This window comes from Vigna unguiculata, unplaced genomic scaffold, assembly GCF_004118075.2.
Source record: "Vigna unguiculata cultivar IT97K-499-35 unplaced genomic scaffold, ASM411807v1 contig_173, whole genome shotgun sequence".
Classification (NCBI taxonomy): Eukaryota; Viridiplantae; Streptophyta; class Magnoliopsida; order Fabales; family Fabaceae; genus Vigna; species Vigna unguiculata.
Window position 1 is genome coordinate 64,734 of NW_021010877.1, and position 16,175 is coordinate 80,908.

Below are 16,175 nucleotides of genomic sequence, written 5' to 3' on the forward strand. Positions count from 1 at the left end.
CTTACATTTCTCGGGTTGATTACAGTTTGTGCAGGCAAATTGCTTGAGCCTTGCTGAGACTTCATCTGATTTAACTCATTTGCCATTTGTCCAATCTGGTTCTGCAAGTTTTGATTAGTTGCTTCCATCGTCTGTTTCAACTCATTGATTTGTCCCTTCATCATGTCAACCATCATTTTCATCATTGCTTCCATGTTTGAATCACCAGAGGTTGCCGCTGGTTGTGGTTGTTGCCTCTGTTGAGGTGGAACATAGACTTGTTGGTGTTGAGGCTGTTGATTTCCCCATTTCTGGCTGGGATATTCCTTCCAATCTGGGTTGTACTTGTTGGAGGACAAATCATGGTTGTATTGCTGCCGAGGTGGTCTATTATTGCCATAGATGTTTGCAGCATATGCCTGAGGTTGTTCATTGTCTAACGTCCTTGTCTCTTTTAACATAGAACAAGCCTCTGTAGGATGATTAGTAGAAGCACAAATTCCACATAAAGTAGAAGGGATAGGCTTTTTCTGTAAGTCTATCAAGGTCCTTACGATGGCTGCTAAGTCATCCAACTTCCCTTCTAATTTCTTGTGATCTACAACATATGAAGCTTCTACTCCATGGGTTCCCTTCAATAGAGTTATAGAATTACTCCTTGTGGAAAATTGTTGATGGTTCGACGCCATAGTTTCAATCAATTGTCTTGCATTTGTTGGCGTTTTGTCCACCAATGACCCTCCACTTGCAGCATCTATCATTTGTCTATCCATGATACTCAATCCCTCATAAAAGTATTGAATGAGGAGATGCTCGTTTATTTGGTGATGAGGACATGAAGCACATAAATTTTTGAATCTTTCCCAATACTCGTGAAGACTTTCTCTTTCTTGTTGCCTTATCCCATAAATATCTTTGCGAATAGCAGCAACTCTAGATGCTGGAAAAAACTTTTCCAGAAATAATCTTTTCAGAGTCTCCCAAGTATTGATGGATCCTGGCGGAAGGCAGTATAACCAATTCTTAGCGGCATCTTGCAATGAGAATGGAAAAGCCTTAAGCTTGATATGTTCCTCTGTCACTGTTGTAGGTCTCATGGATGAACAAACAACATGAAATTCCTTCAAGTGATGGTATGGGTCTTCTCCTGCTAATCCATGGAATTTGGGTAAAAGATGGATTAACCCAGACTTAAGCTCACATTCTCCATCTGGATATTGGATGCACATGTTTTGTGTAATTGCTGCATCCGGTGAAGCCAACTCTCTTATTGTTCTTTCTTCCATTCTATCTTCTTGAAATTCTGGTTCAGGTGATGGATCAAAAGATATGTTAATCACCGGAGGTGATTCTAGTGGTACACTTTCAGTGGTAGGTTCAGATCATGATGGTGCTCCTTCAGTAGAACACCTGAGATCAAGTCTCCTACGTGATTTACGCAAGTTCCTTTCAAGTTCCTTTCAAGTTGATAAAATTGACCCGGATTGGCCTGAGTCATGCACTATGCAAGTCCACCTGAAAGTGTTTCCCTGTGTGTTTTTTTTTTCTTCCTATTCTTGTTTTGGAGAAAGATTTCAAGAAAGAAATGAGTTAAGATGTCGTTGGGTCTACTCCCAGGAAAGAGAGGTGCGTCACAATGGACAACTTAAATACCAAGTCTTTCCTAGACAGAGTTTTCCAAACTAGTCTCAAAAAATTTCTTAAAAGAAATTCTTAATCAAAACAAAAATAGAAATTTGCTTGGAATATATTAACAGAAAACTAGATACTACAAAATAACAAACTATATCAAACGTATATGCGTAAAATAAATAAAAAATAAAAATAAAAAATAAAATAAAATAAAATAAAATAAAATAAAATAAATAAATAAAAACAGAATCAAAATAAAAGAAATACTAACCGTACTCCCCGGCAACGGCGCCAAATTTGATATCGCTGTCGTTAGGCGATCAAATTATCACTACTTTAGCAACTTCAGTATTGCCAGTTTGTAGTGAAGAAAATAGTTAGGGTTAAGATAACCCTGAGTCGTCTCACAACGAATACGGAATTGATCTCAAATATTTGATTCTCAAAAATGCAATTAAAACTAGCAACTATAAAATAGGGGGGTTTTGATATGCAAAGAAAATGACACGGAAGATTGTAAACACAGTAATAGTAAATAGGTCAATTCCACTGCTTTTTCTAAATAAGATTCTTCATTGGTTATCTAGAGATTATTGTTAAATCAATTATTGTTGTTGATTTACAAATAAATCAATGTAAAGACTCAATTCATTTGTTGGCATCCTCACTTTTAATCAAAGTACAGTCTCAATTAAAAGTGAGAATTGTTAGATTGTCCATAGTAAATTTAATCAAAGTACAGTCTCAATTAATTTTACTATGCCTAATCATGTCTATTCCTTTGTTTCTTTACCAAATAGAAAACTTAATTAATCAAAGTAAAGTCTTGACTAATTTTAGTTAAAGTAATTACCTCTAATCAAATTAAAGTCTCAATTATTGGCAAAAACTTATTTAATCAAATGAAAGTTTCTAAACAAAATCAAAGTAAAGTCTCAATTTTATTTAAAAACCTCTTAACTCATATGATTAGCATGCATGTAGATTTAAAATCATTATTTTCTATTCAATTTAGAAGCAAAGGACATAGATAAACAAAAACCACAACAATAATCAAAATAACAAAACATATAAATTCATCTAACCTCAGAATCCATTTAAGAAATTACAGTGGAATCAACCCTTAAAAGCTTAGCCCTCCATGGCTTTGATGGAATACATGATGATATGAAAGAAAGAAAATAAAAGAAAGAATGAGAGATGTGGTGGAGACGGTATCTGCCAAAACCAGAGAGTTCTAAGTGTCTAAGCTGTGAGTTGTAAATTGTCAGTTCCCCCGTTTCTGCTCCCTTAAGTCTCTTTATATAGGCTTCCACTGGACTTTGGGCTTTATCTGTCAGTTGCTAAAATCTTTTATTTTTATTTAATTAATTAGCAACTTAATTCTTGTCCAATTTCCAATTCTGCCCCTCTCATTTAACCATATTTGCAGTTTTGACCAGAGTTGACTGCTGACTTTGACCAGTTGACCAGTTGACCAGTTTGACTGTCCTATCAGATGCTGACACGTGGCGCAGAGTACTCACTCTCCAGAATTAGGGTTTCTGCCCCATGTTTCTTCCTTGGCTGCGCGGCTGACGGTGGCTGCTGCCGTTTTCCGGCGTGGTGGTTGCAGGTGCGCCATGGTCCATGAAGAGAAGATAATGGTTGCTGCAACTGTGGCGTGCGAAGCTCGATGGAGATGCGCTGGTTGCTCGCGCGTTGCAGAGGCTGTTTCCGGCGTGAACGAAGAAGATGATGGAGAGAAAATGGAGGTGCTGTGATTGACGAAGGTTGCGCGTCGCTGCAGGTGCGGAGGCGAGAAGACGGAGGCGCGGTGGTGGTTCGTGTGCGTTGTTGTGGCTGCAGATGCGCGAACGGTGATCGCGATGATGGTGGCGCTGCGGAGAAGATGGAGAGGCATGGTGGTGGAAGGAGAGGAGAAAATTAGGGTTAGGGTTTTGGGAGATGAAGATGATGACGTGGCAGCCTTCCATTGGACAGCTTGTTAGTGCAAGGATTGTTGCCACGTGGCTTGCTTTGGTTGGCTAATTTTAAGAGGTGGGGATTGCCACATGGCATGATCTGGTTGAATGGAGTTTAAGGGGTAGGAGGGGTGCAACTTAGTGAAAACTGGGGGTGCAGAACAGGTTTTTTGTGGTCCACTTGAGGAAGGACTGTGCAAATAAAATCTGGGGGTGCATTTAGCTCCTGATTTATTCTTTTTCAGAATTTCTTGATTTTGGACTTATTTTGTAACTTTGAATATTTCAAAATCACATTATTAATTCACCAAAAATAAATTCCAGCTGCATTAACAAACGTTAGAATATCCAATAATATTTTATGCAACTAAAATCAATTTTTACGCCACTTTTACCAAACTTACTCAATAAATACAATAATCACAAATCCTAATTAAATCAATCTTTAAGCACAGAAAAGTCAATTAAATCCCCAAATTTAAATATTAAATGAGGGCAAAAATATCACATAATACTTCTTTCACACATTGCTATGTACTGAATTTGATCCATGCTTGATCCAGATGAAAGGTTGCTGGTAACTGGAGTTTCTCCAGTAATCTTTGGCTCACAACACTGTTTTCGCTTCCGTAATCGAATGCAACTAAACATGGATGGCCTTTGGTTAAACACTTTGTATAATAAACTTCCTTTCCTATTCCAAATCTAGATAGCCAGGCTCTGAATACCAAATGATGTGAATCCACAGGGTTCGATTCGTTTGACTGATCTACCATTTTTGGAATGCTAACAAGCAAGAATTTTGAGAAATTATTTAAAACGAGAAAATGGAAACATAAAAGAAGATGGAACGGAAATTGATAGACATCACACTTCCAAGAATGGAAGATAAGCCTAAGAGTTGAAACACACAAAGGGATAAAGGACCTTTTACTAAACTCAAGGATTCTTGAATCACTGAAGAACTTAGGAGAATCACTCTCACTAAGATAGATGAGATAAAACTCGTTTATTTTCTGAATAAAACTCAGCTTGCCTTCATTGATGAAAATGGTTCAACTTGTATAGGAGCTTTAACCATCAGAATTACAAAAGACACATAAATTTCAATATCATCCCGCTTAAAGCTATTAATTAATGATCCACTCAAGCTAATGATGATCCGCTACATAATGGTTGATTGTAACTGAATTTAAGGCTACCAAAAGTCATCCACAAACTTTGAGCAAAGGCCGGTTGATCTTCCAAAGGTTGGTTCTTAAGTGGGCATATGGACCCTATTTCAGCTTGAAGATAAAGCAAAACTAAAGCCCGTTAATGGTTAAGCACAAACACAATTTGGTCAGCAATTTTACAAAGCATTGGGCCCTTATTTAAACAAAAGAAACTGCATCAACACGGCGTATTAGTCATCCTCCATTTGACCCATATGCAATTCACATCACACCCTCCTTCTTCGAGAAGATTTGTCCCGAATCTTAAGACACTAGTTTTAACGTAAGTTTATTATGATCTTGTGAAGGACTTTTATTTTTTCACAAGTTGAAACTAATTCTCTTCTTCCAGGATCAAATTCAACTTGATATTTGTTACTTTCCAATGGTTGTAATCCGTCGATAACATTTCTTGGCAACAGTACCCCAACTTGATATGTAACAATAAATCATTCCATGCATTGTGTTTGACAATTTGCTTCTTATCGACGGACCAAACGCATAATAAAGGACTATGAACAAGCTTCTTTTTAAACATGGAAGTTGGTGTGTTTCATTGACATCCTGATCCTTTTATTCTGCAAATGACATCACAAACTGTAGAAGAAAAACATTGACGAATAAACTTTCTCTAGTTCCATTTCTTTTCTTTATTTTCCCTTCCTTCTGCAGTTTATATTACTTCTTTTTCTATTCTTTATTTTCTTTTTTCTCCTTCAGCCTACGTTCATCCTTACTAACTTGTCTTGGTGTCATAAATTTGTACTTCTTTTGATGTCCCTCATGCCTCAAATAAAGGGAACGTTCATCAAGATGGAGTGTTTTAAAATGAAGCCAGCCCATCCCAAAAGAAAATGACAAAAGTCCATGGGAGCAATATCACATAATACTTCTTTCACACATTGCCATGTACTCAATTTGATCCATGCTTGATCCAGAAGAAAGGTTGCTGGTAACTGGAGTTTCTCCACAAAATTTGGCTCAGAACATTGTTTTCGCTTCCGTAATCGAATGCAACTAAACATGGATGGCCTTCGGTTAAACACTTTGTATAATAAACTTCCTTTCCTATTCCAAATCTAGATAGCCAGGCTCTGAATACAAATGATGTGAATCCACAGGGTTCGATTCGTTTGACTGATCTATCATTGTTGGAATGCTAACAAGCAAGAAATTTGAGAAATTATTTAAAACGAGAAAAGGGAAACATAAAAGAAGATAGAAAGAAAATTGATAGACATCACACTTCCAAGAATGGAAGATAAGCCTAAGAGTTGAAACACACAGAGGGATAAAGGACCTTTGATTAAACTCAAGGATTCTTGAATCACTCAAGAACTTAGTAGAATCACTCTCACTAAGATAGATGACATAAAACTCGTTTATTTTTTGAATAAAACTCAGCTTGCCTTCATTGATGAAAATGGTTCAACTTGTATAGGAGCTTTAACCATCAGAACTACAAAAGACACATAAATTTCACTATCATCCCGCTTAAAGCTATTAATTAATGATCCACTCCAGCTAATGACGATCCGCTACGTAATGGTTGATTGTAATTGAATTTAAGGCTACCAAAAGTCATCCACAAACTTTGAGCAAAGGTCCGCTTGATCTTCCAAAGGTTGGTTCTTAAGTGGGCATATGGACCCCTATTTTAACTTGAAGATAAAGCATAACTAAAGCCCGTTAATTTGTTAAGCACAAACAAAATTTGGTCAGCCCATTTTACAAAGCATTGGGCCCATATTTAAATAAAAGAAACTGCATCAACACGGCGCATTAGTCATCCTCCATTTGACCCATATGCAATTCACATCATACCCTCCTTCTTCAAGAAGATTTGTCCCGAATCTTAAGACACTAGTTTTAATCTAAGTTTATTATGATCTTGTGAAGGACTTTTATTTTTTCACAAGTTGAAACGAATTCTCTTCTTCCAGGATCAAATTCAACTTGATATTTGTTACTTTCCAATGGTTGTAATCCGTCGATAAATTTCTTGGCAACAGTACCCCACCTTGATATGTAACAATAAATCATTCCATGCATTGTGTTTGACGAACTTGCTTCTTATCGACTGACCAAATGCATAATAAAGCACTATGAACAAGCTTCCTTTTTAAACATGGAAGTTGGTGTGTTTCATTCACATGCTTATCCTTTTGTTCCTGTAAAATGACATCACAAACTGTAGAAGAAAAATCATTGACGAATAAACTTTCTCTAGTTCCATTTCTTTTTCTTTATTTTCCCTTCCTTCTGAAGTTATGTTACTTCTTTTCTATTTTTCTTTTCTTTTCTCCTTCAGCCTACGTTGATCCTTACTGACTTGTCTTGGTGTCATAAATTTCTACTTCTTTTGATGTCCTTCATGCCTCAAATAAAGGGAACATTCATCAAGATGGAGTGTGTTAAAACGAAGCCATGCCCATTCCAAAAGAAGATGACAAGAGTCCATGGGAGCAATATCACATAATACTTCTTTCACACATTGCCATGTACTGAATTTCATCCATGCTTGATCCAGATGAAAGGTTGCTGGTAACTGGAGTTTCTCCACCAATCTTTGGCTCACAACATTGTATTCGCTTCCGTAATCGAATGCAACTAAACATGGATGGCCTTTGGTTAAACACTTTGTATAATAAACTACTTTCCTATTTCAAATCTAGATAGCCAGGCTCTGAATACCAAATGATGTGAATCCACAGGGTTCAATTCGTTTGACTGATCTACCATTTTTGGAATGCTACCAAGCAAAAATTGAGAATTATTTAAAACGAGAAAATGGAAACATAAAAGAAGATGGAACGGAAATTGATAGACATCACACTTCCAAGAATGGAAGATAAGCCTAAGAGTTGAAACACACAAAGGGATAAAGGACCTTTGATTAAACTCAAGGATTCTTGAATCACTTAAGAACTTAGGAGAATCACTCTCACTAAGATAAAGAGATAAAACTAGTTTATTTTCTGAATAAAACTCAGCTTGCCTTCATTGATGAAAATGGTTCAACTTGTATAGGGGCTTTAACCATCAAAATTACAAAAGACACATAAATTTGAATATCATCCCGCTTAAAGCTATTAATTAATGATCCACTCAAGCTAATGACGATCTGCTACTTAATGGTTGATTGTAACTGAATTTAAGGCTACCAAAAGTCATCCACAAACTTTGAGCAAAGGTCCGCTTGATCTTCCAAAGGTTGGTTCTTAAGTGGGCATATGGACCCCTATTTCAACTTGAAGATAAAGCAAAACTAAAGCCCGTTAATTGGGTAAGCACAAACACAATTTGGTCAACCAATTTTACAAAGCATTGGGCCCTTATTTAAATAAAAGAAACTGCATCAACACGGCGCATTAGTCATCCTCCATTTGACTCATATTCAATTCACATCACATCCTCCTACTTCGAGAAGATTTGTCCCGAATCTTAAGACACTAGTTTTAACGTAAGTTTATTATGATCTTGTGAAGGACTTTTATTTTTTCACAAGTTGAAACTAATTCTCTTCTTCTAGGATCAAATTCAACTTGATATTTGTTACTTTCCAATGGTTGCAATCCGTCGATAACATTTCTTGGCAACAGTACCCCACCTTGATATGTAACATTAAATAATTCCATGCATTGTGTTTGACGTATTTGCTTCTTATCGACGGACCAAACGCATAATAAAGCACTATGAACAAGCTTTCTTTTTAAACATGGAAGTTGATGTGTTTCATTCACATGCTGATCCTTTTGTTCCCGCAAAATGACATCACAAACTGTAGAAGAAAAAACATTGACGAATAAACTTTCTCTAGTTCCATTTCTTTTTCTTTATTTTCCTTTCCTTCTGAAGTTATATTACTTCTTTTTCTATTTTTTCTTTTCTTTTCTCCTTCAGCCTACGTTGATCCTTACTGACTTGTCTTGGTGTCATAAATTTCTACTTCTTTTGATGTCCTTCATGCCTCAATAAAGGGAACATTCATCAAGATGGAGTGTGTTAAAACGAAGCCATGCCTATCCCAAAAGAAGATGACAAGAGTCCATGGGAGCAATATCACATAATACTTCTTTCACACATTGCCATGTACTGAATTTCATCCATGCTTGATCCAGATGAAAGGTTGTTGGTAACTGGAGTTTCTCCACAAATATTTGGCTCACAACATTGTTTTCGCTTCCGTAATTGATGAGTCATTATTTTCTTCTATTCCACTAGCCTTTGTGCACCCATTAGACAATTGATTAGTGCTTAAAATTTCATCATTAGAGTGTTTTTCATCTGTTGGCTTTATTGGGCCACTGTTCCGAATTTGGACTAATTTCACATTATTTGGCCTAATTTTTGTTTTTAATTATTTTTAGGTATTTGGGTGAAGCAAATTTTGGAGCTTAGACATTAATATTTAGTTGAAGAGAATTTCCACATCATTGCCACATCATTTCCATGTCATTTCCACGTCAGCAAAGTCAATGGGTCAACATTTGAGGCCCAGAGTGGCATTTTTGTAAATCTGAGTGGCAGAGTGGCAGTTTTGTAATTATGAGTGGCAAGGGTGATATGACCACGAATTAGGTCTGCATGAGGGGGGGCCAGCCGCCCATCATCTTCAACCTCCCTTCAAAACCTCCATTTTCGTTCTCCAAGCTTCCATGGACGTCCCCCTTGCGGTTTTTCACGTTTTTGGCTCATTTTTACCGTTTTTATGCATATTTGACAGCACCCATTGAGGGTTTTACGTTTGGAATTCGTTTTCTTGCTTGGGCAGTTCGTTTTGTGGGTTTTATTGACTTGGAACAATACCCATTCATGGGGTTTTCGCATTTATATATGATAACACCGTTTTGCATTCCATTTAAGCTTTGAAATCTCTATTTTTGCTCTTAAATTGCGTTTTCAGATTTCATAAGTTAGGGTTCTTGGTTCTGATTTTTGTGATTTCAGTTTTGAAGTGTTTAATTACTCATTTCCATGTCTAGCTAAATTCGTGTATTGACTCCTTGATGAAAAAATGCAATGAAGCTTTGAGGTTGAGCTTGTTTTGTGAAATCTGCGATGTTTTTGTTCTGAATTCGTGGAATGCATGTGGTGAATCTGTCAATGCTTAATTTACAAAGTAATTGCATGTGTTTTGTTTAAGATACGCTCATGCTTAATGTATGTAGCTTGGCTGTCACGAATTTAAGGATGTGTGCATTGCTTAATTGCATAATGAAGCTAGATTTAATTTTCGCTTACTGAACTATTATCTAGTGGATTGAGACAAGGCAGGGTTGGTGTTAATTCGGTGGCCTATGATAAGTGAAATTGCGTGTGAATCAGGGATGTCAATACGGTTTTAGTCACTGTAGCATTTAAATTAATCTATTGATTAGCATTCCGAATCTGTCTGCCAACCCCCCCTGTGTTTTATTGTTGTGTTCATCTGGAAAATTCGCTTTGAATGAAAATATTGGTCGTTGGGAGACGACTTGGTTCACTTTCATGTACTGCATTTAATATGTTTTAATTTGGTGGGGTACGACCTCTATCAGTAATCGAATGCAACTAACATGGATGGCCTTCGGTTAAACACTTTGTATAATAAACTTCCTTTCCAATTCCAAATCTAGATAGCAAGGCTTTGAATACCAAATGATGTGAATCCACAGAGTTTGATTCGTTTGATTGATCTATCATTGTTGGAATGCTAACAAGCAAGAAATTTGAGAAATTAGTTAAAACGAGAAAATGGAAACATAAAGAAGATGGAAACATAAATTAGTCAAATTTGGCGCCGTTGCCGGGGACCAATCGTTTCGTTCAAAGTAAAATTTCCAGTGTGTTTGTGTTTTGTGTTTTGGTGTGTGTGTAGTTCAAGTGTGGTTGAGTTGGTATATGTTCATTGTGATGTTAATGTTGTGTTAAGTTCAATGCCTGTTTCCATTCCTGTGTGTTTCTGTGTAGTGTAGTGAATAGTGTCGCGACGCGCATGAATAGTGTCATTTGTAGTAGTGAATAGTGTTTGAATAGTGTCCGAATCTGGCATTTAACTTCTGGATTTTTGTTTTGGTAGCTACGGAGCTTGTTTTGACTTGAAAATTTTTTCCCCCACTTCTAAGACGTTGAACTTGATAGGAAAAATAGCTAGAGCAGTTGGTATGGTCTGAGTTAAGAGATTCAAAAAAATTTTGGACAGATTTTTAGTGAAACTTCAGAGGACCATAACTTTTGCTCTGGTTATCAGAATCACTATTGATTTCCTACCTTATCGTAGCCCGCTTCGCTAGTTTGCAAACTCAGATTCTCCAGAAAATGCCATTTTCTACATTTCAGCAATGTTTTTTGTAATTTTTCTTCATTTTTTCTACTTTTGAAAAATTGTTAAAAATACTTGTGCTTTGAGTTTTGATCTGATTTTTTTTGTGCTTCTGTTTGACCACTCAAAGGAATATCCTACCAATTTTCAAGTCATTTGGAGGTCGTTTGAGTATACTTGTAGTTATACCCTTTGTTATGCCAATATCACCACAATTAATGCTTTTTGGTGCATGACTAGGGGAAACCCAAGTGAATTACAACCATTTGACCCTGAGATTGATAGGACATTCCATAGAGGAAGTCGGCATCCTAGGAATCCATCTTTGCATGCTGAATATTCATTGACATTTCCTGATTCTTCTGATTCTCATCACATTCCTGACACTCCTCATTCTTTGCATTCTGAGCATACTGTATATTCTGAGCATTTTGATACTGATAACATGGCTCAACCTCCTCCACCTCATGAGAGAACCATGAGTGAGCTCACTGCACTAGAGTTCACTTATGATAGTTTATGCATACAATACCCTGAGGAGGAGGTTCCATATGTGCTGAAAACTGGTTTGATACACTTGTTGCCAAAGTTTCATGGTCTTGCAGGTGAGGACCCGTGCAAACACTTGAAGCAGTTTCATGTCGTCTGTTCCACCATGAAGCCTGCAGATGTACAAGAGGACCATGTATACTTGAAGGCTTTCCCTCATTCTTTGGAGGGTAATGCGAAAGACAAGCTGGGATGACCTGAAGAGATTGTTCCTTGCCAAGTTCTTTCCTGCTTCAAAGACAACAGCCATACAAAAGGAGATTTCTGGCATCAAGCAGCAATCTGGGGAGACCCTTTATGAGTACTGGGAGAGGTTCAAGAATCTCTGTTCAAGCTGTCCACACCATCAGATTTTTGAACATCTCCTCCTGTAGTATTTTTATGAAGGCTTGCACCACATGGATCGAAATATGATTGATGCCGCAAGTGGTGGTGCCCTTGGTAACATAACCCCAGCTGCAGCCAGACAACTGATAGAAAACATGGCTTCAAATTCTCAACAATTTGGCACAAGGAGTGATGCCATAGTTGTTAGAGGTGTTCATGATGTAGGAGCAGCCGAGTACACAAAGAAGTTGGAAAGTAAGATTGATGCTCTTACCACACTGGTCAATCAACTTGCTTCTAATTAGAGAGCTCCAGCTGCAAGAGTTTGTGGCCTTTGTACATCTGTTGATCACTTTACAGACTCTTGCCCAGCATTGCAACAACAGGCTGCTTCTCCTTCTTCTTCTACACCAGTCGACACACCTCAGGCCTATGCAGCAAATATTTTCAACAACAATAGGCCCCAACAACAACAACAAAACCACCATGATTTGTCAACCAACAGATATAATCCAGGATGGAGGAATCACCCTAATTTGAGATGGGGCAACCAGGGTAACCAGCAGCCCCAACAATTTCAAAATGTGCAACCACCTCCGCAACAAAGAGTTGCACCTGCACCACAAGCTGCTCCTGTTCCACCTGTACCCACACCAGCTCCTGCTGCAACACCTGCACCTTCTTCTTCTATTTCATTGGAGGAGTTAGTCAGGATGATGACCCTTCAAAATATGCAATTCCAGCAAGAGACTAGGGCCTCAATCCAAAGTTTGACAAATCAAATGGGGCAGATGGCCACTCAGCTAAACCAGGCACAGGCTCAGAATTTTGACAAGCTTCCATCACAGACGGTGGAAAATCCTAGGAATGTGAGTGCCATTACTTTGAGATCTGGGAAGAACATTGAAGTTCCTACTTCCGAGCCTACACCTCCAAAGGAAGCCGACCCTGCCACACTTCAGAGAAAGTGTGATGCTCATGCAGCTGGTCCTTCCACATCTGGTGCGACTTCTACACCTTCCATCTCTACTGCTGCACCTTCCATACCTCTTCCTTTCCCTCCAAGAGCCATTCCAAGCAAAAAGATGGAAGAGGTTGACAGGGAGATCTTGGAAACTTTTAGGAAGGTGGAGGTGAACATACCTCTGTTGGATGCCATTAAACAGATTCCCAGATATGCAAAGTTCTTGAAGGAGCTATGCACGCACAAGAGGAGGCTAAAGGGAAACGAAAAGATCAGCATGGGCAGAAACGTGTCAGCATTGATAGGTAAATCTGTTCCTCAGATTCCTGAGAAGTGCAAGGACCCAGGTACATTTTGTGTACCTTGCATCATAGGTAACAATAAATTTGAAAATCCAATGCTTGATCTTGGTGCTTCAATAAATGTAATGCCTCTGTCTATTTTTAAATCTCTTTCTCTTGGACCCCTGCAACCTACGGGTGTGGTGATTCAGTTGGCAAATAGAAGTGTTGCCCACCCCGCAGGTTTGGTTGATGATGTTTTGGTTCGTGTCGATGAATTGATTTTCCCAGCTGATTTTTACATTCTTGACATGGAAGAGGGATTTTCACATGGTTCTGCACCAATCATTTTAGGCAGACCATTTTTGAAAACTGCACGAACCAAAATTGATGTCCATGCAGGTACTTTGTCCATGGAGTTTGATGATATTGTTGTGCAATTCAACATTCTGGATGCCATGAAACATCCTTCTGAGGATCATTCTGTTTTTCACGTGGATATTATTGATGATGCTGTTGATGGATTGATTTCTGATTTCCACTCTTTGCATACATTAAAACATTCATCCGTGTCTGAGTTATCTGAATTTGCATGCATTGATGTTCTTGATTCTTATTTTGATTCTGATGATGCTGAATATGATGTGGATAATGTTGAATGTACAGAGTTTGACTCTCTGGATGTTGTACCTATTCACTTTGATGTTATACAATCAGGTTGCACTAACCATGTTGCAGGAAGTACATATGCATCTAATTGTTATGCTCAGGTACAGGCTGTGGAACCCATTTCTCCCTCCCCTCTGGTTCCTGATATTCAGCCAGCATCCAGTACTCTAGAGTTGAAACCACTACCAGACAACCTCAAGTATGTCTACTTAGAGGAGGAGGACAAACTGCCTGTCATCATTTCCATCTCCCTCACTGTTGAACAAGAGCAGAGGTTGTTGCAAGTTCTTAAGAAGCATAAGAAGGCAATTGGATGGACATTGGCTGACATCCCTGGTATTAGCCCATCAACATGCATGCACAGGATATTGTTGGAAGATGGAGCAAAGCCAGTGAGACAGCCACAGAGGCGACTCAACCCTGTCATCTCGGATGTTGTAAAGAAGGAGGTGACCAAGCTTCTACAAGCTGGGATCATCTACCCCATTTCTGACAGTCAGTGGGTTAGCCCCATCCATGTTGTTCCAAAGAAGACTGGCCTCACTGTAGTCAAGAATGAAAAAGAGGAGTTGATTCCAACAAGAGTGCAAAACAGTTGGAGGGTTTGCATTGACTACAGAAGGCTAAATCAAGAAACCAGAAGGCTAACCTTGTTCTCAATTTTGAGAAATGTCATTTCATGGTAGAACAAGGCATAGTATTGGGGCACATAATTTCAAAAAAGGGCATTGAAGTTGACCCTGCCAAGATCTCAATTATTTCACAATTGCCTTACCCCTCTTCTGTGCGAGAGGTTCGTTCTTTTCTTGGCCATGCAGGGTTTTACAGGCGCTTCATTCAAGACTTCATTAAGAAGGCCCTCCCACTATCCAACCTATTGCAAAAGGATGTTGACTTCATCTTTGATGAAGGATGCAAAGAGGCTTTTGATTGCCTCAAGAAGGCCCTGACCACAACTCCAATCATTCAGGCGCCCGACTTGACAGCCCCATTTGAGCTTATGTGTGATGCATCCAACTATGCATTAGGGGCTGTTCTAGCTCAAAGGATTGATAAGCAGCCGAGGGTAATCTACTACGCCTCCAGGACATTAGATGTTGCCCAATCAAATTACACCACAACAGAAAAAGAGCTCCTTGCGGTAGTTTTCGCACTTGAAAAGTTTCGATCTTATCTGCTTGGTTCTCCTGTTGTTGTGTTTATTGACCATGCAGCTCTTAAGTACCTGTTGAAGAAGGCAGAATCAAAACCTCGACTGATAAGATGGATGCTCTGGCTCCAAGAATTTGATTTGGAGATCCGTGATAGGAGCGGAGCACAAAACCTAGTTGCAGACCACCTAAGCAAGATTGAGAGGTCTACTGATGATGCTACACCGATCCGGGATGACTTTCCCGATGAAAGTTTGTTGACACTCTCTACTTCTTCCTCACCTTGGTTTGCTAACATTGTTAATTATCTTGCTGCTTCTGTTTTTCCTCCCCTAGCATCCAGAGCTCAATGTGATAAACTCAAGAGCGATGCTAGGTATTACATTTGGGATGACCCCTATCTGTGGAAAATGTGCAATGATCAGGTTACCAGGAGATGCATTCTGGACCATGAGATTGACTCGGTCCACAAATTTTGTCATTCATCTGCACCTGGTGGTCACCTTGGCACACAAAGGACAGCTCGTAAGGTGCTAGATTGCGGATTTTATTGGCCCACCATCTTTAAAGATGCGTGGAGGATTTGTAGCACATGTGAGGAATGCCAACGAGCAGGAGGAGCCATTTCTTGGAGACAACAGATGCTTCAACAACCCATGCTATTTTGTGAGGTGTTTGACGTCTGGGGTATAGATTTCATGGGCCCTTTCCCTGTCTCTTTTGGTTTCACTTACATCTTGCTTGCTATTGATTATGTTTCAAAATGGGTGGAAGCCAAAGCCACTAGAACTAATGATGCTCGAGTTGTTGTGGATTTTGTTAGGTCTCACATATTTTGTAGGTTTGGAGTTCCTCGAGCTATTGTTAGTGACCAAGGCACCCATTTTTGCAACAGATCCTTGGGGGTTTTGCTTCAAAAGTATGGGGTTATGCACAAACTTTCTACACCATATCACCCCCAAACTAATGGGCAAGCTGAGATCTCAAACAGAGAAATCAAGAGGATCTTGGAGAAGATTGTGCAGCCCAACAGGAAGGATTGGAGCAATAGACTTGAGGACGCTCTATGGGCTCACAGGACTGCTTACAAGGCACCTATAGGGATGTCTCCTTATCGGGTTGTCTTTGGTAAGCCATGCCA

General features: G+C 38.8%; 1 non-coding gene across 1 annotated transcript; it reads right to left on the reverse strand.

The window, feature by feature from the left end:
• Window positions 1-11,886: 11,886 nt before the first annotated feature.
• On the reverse strand, window positions 11,887-11,995 carry LOC114171276. Its single transcript, XR_003601432.1, has one exon. It is a non-coding gene; the product is annotated as a small nucleolar RNA R71 (small nucleolar RNA).
• Window positions 11,996-16,175: the final 4,180 nt, after the last annotated feature.